The sequence below is a fragment of the Delphinapterus leucas genome, chromosome 8 (genome assembly GCF_059928025.1).
Source record: "Delphinapterus leucas isolate spDelLeu-1000000601 "Yukka" chromosome 8, BTC_Dleu_Yukka2, whole genome shotgun sequence".
NCBI lineage: Eukaryota > Metazoa > Chordata > Mammalia > Artiodactyla > Monodontidae > Delphinapterus > Delphinapterus leucas.
In genome coordinates this window covers 97,269,683-97,274,288 of record NC_143136.1, presented here as the reverse complement: position 1 = coordinate 97,274,288, position 4,606 = coordinate 97,269,683, and positions in this window count along the sequence as shown.

The following is a 4,606-nucleotide window of genomic DNA, read 5'->3' as shown; positions in this document are numbered from 1 at the left end:
CTCTCACTGTTGTGGCCTCTCCCATTGCGGAGCACAGGCTCCGCAGCCATGGTTCACGGGCCCAGCCACTCCGCAGCATGTGGGATCATCCCGGACTGGGGCACGAACCCGTGTCCCCTGCAACGGCAGGCGGACTCTCAACCACTGCGCCACCAGGGAAGCCCCTGTTTGTATCATCTTTAATTTCTTTCATCAGTGTCTTATAGTGTTCTGCCTACAGGTCTTTTGTTTCCTTAGGTGAGTTTATTCCTAGGTATTTTATTCTTTTTGTTGCAATGGTAAATGGGAGTGTTTCCTTAATTTCACTTTCAGATTTTTCATCATTAGTGTATAGGAATGCAAGAGATTTCTGTGCATTAATTTTGTATCCTGCTACTTTACCAAATTCATTGATTAGCTCTAGTAGTTTTCTGGTAGCATCTTTAGGATTCTCTATGTATAGTATCATGTCATCTGCAAACAGTGACAGTTTTACTTCTTTTCTGATTTGGATTCCTTTTTTTTCTTTTTCTTCTCTGATTGCTGTGACTACATATATACTTTAAATGGTTTCACCTTGTTCCTTAACTAATCTAAGGGCTGCTTCTTTCAGGAGAGGTTTATTGTTGTTGGAAGGCTATGTCCAGTAGGAGAAGATTTATTAGATTAACCCTACAAACCAAAGAAGCTAAGTGTGTGATTCAGACTGCCTATCTAGAATTGGAATTACATTTGTCAAGCAGCCAGAGAGACAATGTCCCTACTGGAATTCAACATTTTCTTATCTTCGTGATCACCTGAAAATGCCAAAGGCAAAGGACAAGTTGGATCCTTATGCTCGAGAGATACAAACGTGTTTATTCGGCTCTAAACTTAGAAGATGAAGTAACTTGGACCCTTGATATCTGTAATTCCAGCTGCCCTTATCCAACAAGCGCATTCCTAACAAAGGCAAAACATCTAAAGGTGAAGAGAAAGCAATCTTTGATAGTTCTTTTATTTTTCATTTATTACCTATTTTGAGGGAGATGCTGTCTTCCAGATCAGTGTTTTCCAAGCTTATTTGTAAGTTTACAAACTGTAATATGTAACAAATATACTTTCAATTTCAACCTAGTACACCTACGTATACACATGCAGGCATGCGCACGCACACACACAACTGAAACTATGTTTCCTCAAAATAATGTCTATCCTAACCACAGTTGAGCCATCTGATATTTTTCTATACTATTTCATTTTTTAAAAAGTAGTTGTTTCGTTTTTTAAAAAGCACTGTGTTACTGCCATGACCTTCTAGATTGGAAGAAAACAATCTAAATGCTTTTAGGAGATTCAAAAATAAATTATGGCCCTTGACCAATAGAGAGGCGTATAGTCCCGCAAATAATCAACAGAAAGCCAAACATAATAAATGCTGTCCTGGGTGCTGGGACCAATGGATATCCTCATGCAGAAGAATAAAGTTGGACCACTGCTTACACCATATTTAAAAATTATTTCAAAATGGATCAAAGACCTAAATGTAAGAGGTAAAATTATTAAACTCAGAAGAAAACATAGAAGTAATCTTTATGACGTTGGATTGGGCAGTGGTTTCTCAGGAAAAACTAAAAACACAAGAAACAAGAAAAACAAAGAGACAAATTAGACTTCAAATTCGTTAAAAAACTTTTGTGCTTCAAAGGATGCCATAAAGAAAATAAAAAGACAACCCGCAGAACAGGAGTAAAATATGTATCAGATAAAGGACATATATCTAGAATATATAAAGAACTTTACAACTCAATAATAAAATGACAGCTCAACTTAAAAATGGGCAAAGAGGGCTTCCCTGATGGCACAGTGGTTGAGAGTGCGCCTGCCAATGCAGGGGACATGGGTTCGTGCCCCGGTCCGGGAAGATCCCACATGCCGCAGAGCGGCTGGGCCCATGTACCATGGCCGCTGAGCCTGCACGTCCGGAGCCTGTGCTCCGCAACAGGAGAGACCACAACAGTGAGAGGCCCGCATACCGCACAAAAAAAAAAAAAAAGGCAAAAAATCTGAATAACCACTTTTATAAAAAAAAAGATATACATATGGTCAATATGGACATGAAGCTATTCTCAACCTCAGAAAAATACAAATCAAAGCCACAATGAAATACCACTTCATTCCCACCAGGGTGGCTCTAATAAAAAAAAAAACAGATGATAACAAGTGTTGTTGAGGATGTGGAAAAATTGGAACTCTGATAAACTGCTGGAGAGATGTAGAATGGTGCCACTTTTTGGGAAAACAGTCTGGACATTCTCAAAAGGTTAAAAAGATTTACCGTTTAACCCAACAATTCCACTCCTAGGCTAGGGAAATGAAAACATGTGTCCGTGTAAAAACTTGTATGTAAATGTTCAATAGCAGCATTATTCATATCATCCAAAAGGTGGAAACAACCCACATCAACTGATGTGATGGATGGATAAATAAATGTGATATATCAACACAATGGAATATTATTTGGTAATAAAAGTGAATGAAATACTGATTTATGCTATAACATGGATGATAATGCTACGTGAAAGAAGCCAGGCACAAAAATTTACATATTGTATGATTCCATTCATATGAAATGTACTGAATAGGCAAATTCATAGAGAAAGTAGATTTGTAGTGGTTACCAAGGGCTGCAGGCTTAGGACAAACTGGAGAGTAAATTCTAGTTTGTTTCTTTTAGAGTGGATTGTCATCACATTCTTTTTTTTTTATAAACTTACTTATTTTTTTTTTGCTGTGTTGGGTCTTCGTTTCTGTGCGAGGGCTTTCTCCAGTTGCGGCGAGCGGGGGCCACTCTTCATCGTGGTGCACGGGCCTCTCACTGTCGCAGCCTCTCCTGTTGCGGAGCACAGGCCCCAGACGCACAGGCTCAGTAGTTGTGGCTCATGGGCCTAGCTGCTCCGCGGCATGTGGGATCTTCCCGCACCAGGGCACGAACCCGTGTCCCCTGCATTGGCAGGCGGATTCTTAACCACTGTGCCACCAGGTAAGCCCTGTCATCACATTCCTGATAGTGTCCTTTTAAGGATAAAAGTTTTAAATTCTGATGAAGTACAAGTTACCTATATTTTCTTGGGTTGCTTGTGCTTTAGGACCAGTGACTAAATGAAGGTCCTGAAGATTTAAGCCTATGTTTCTTATGAGTTTAGTAGTTTTGCTTTTCACTTTTAGGTCTCCAACACACTTTGAATTAAATTTTGCATATGATGTTATATAGGCATCCAGCTTAATTCTTTTATATATGGATATCCAGTTGTCCCATCACCATTTGTGTTAAAGACTGATTTTCCTTCTTTGAATTGTCTGGGAACTTTTGTCAAAAATCAATTGACCATGGACATATGACTGTAAAGTGTGAGGGTTTGTTTCTGTACTCTCAGTCCTATTTCATTGATTTATATGTCTGTATTTATGCCAGTACCATACTGTCTTGATTATTGTATCTTTGTAGTAAAGTTTGATATTGGGAAGTATTAGTACTCCAATTTTGTTATTGTTTTTCAAGATTATTTTGGCTATTCTGTATCACTTGAATTACCATATGAATTTTGGGATTAGCTTATCAATTTCTGCAAAAAAAGAAAAAGTGGGAGTTTTGATAAAGATTGTGTGAAATATGTACATGAATTTATTACTTTCCCTTTACTTAGGTGTTCCTTAATTTCTTTCAACAGTATTATAGCATTCGGTGTGTAAGTTGTGCGCTTCCCTTGTTAAATTTATTCTTAAGAACTTTATTCTTTCTGATACTTTTTTTTTTCTTTTTCTTTTTGCGGTACACGGGCCTCTCACTGTTGTGGCCTCTCCCGTTGCGGAGCACAGGCTCCAGATGCGCAGGCTCAGTGGCCATGGCTCACGGGCCCAGCTGCTCCATGGCATGTGGGATCTTCCCAGACCAGGGCATGAACCGGTGTCCCCTGCATCGGCAGGCGGACTCTCAACCACTGTGCCACCAGGGAACCCCACAACTAATTTTTATATATTGATTCTGTGTCCTGTAACCTTGCTGAACTTGTTTATTAGCTCTAATAGTTTTTCTGTGGATTCCTTAGGAATTTCTATAGATAAGATCATCTGCAAACAGAGATAATTTTACTTCTTTCTTTCCATTCTGAATGCTTATTTCATTTTCTTGCCTAATTGTCCTGGCTAGAATCTCTAGTACAAGGTTGAATAGAAGTGGCAAGAGAGGACATCCTTATCTAGTTCCTGACCTATGGGGAATGCTTTCAGTTTTTCACCACTAGCTTTCACAGTAGCTAGCCATGTTTTTTCAAAATGCCCTTTTCCAAGTTGAGGATATCCCCTCTATTTTCCAGTGTCTGTTGAGTGTTTTCATCATGAAAGGGTGTTGGATTTTGTCAAATAACTTTTCCACATTGATTGAGATGGTCATATGGTTTTTGTTCTTTATTTATGAAGTGTATTACATTGATTGATATTCTTATATTGAACCAACCTTGCATTGCTGGGATAAATTGCACCCAATCATGGTGTATAATCCTTTTTATATGTTGCTGGATTCAGTTTGCTAGTAATTTGTTAAGGATTTTTGTGTTTATATTCCTAAGGCATATTGGTCTGTAGCATT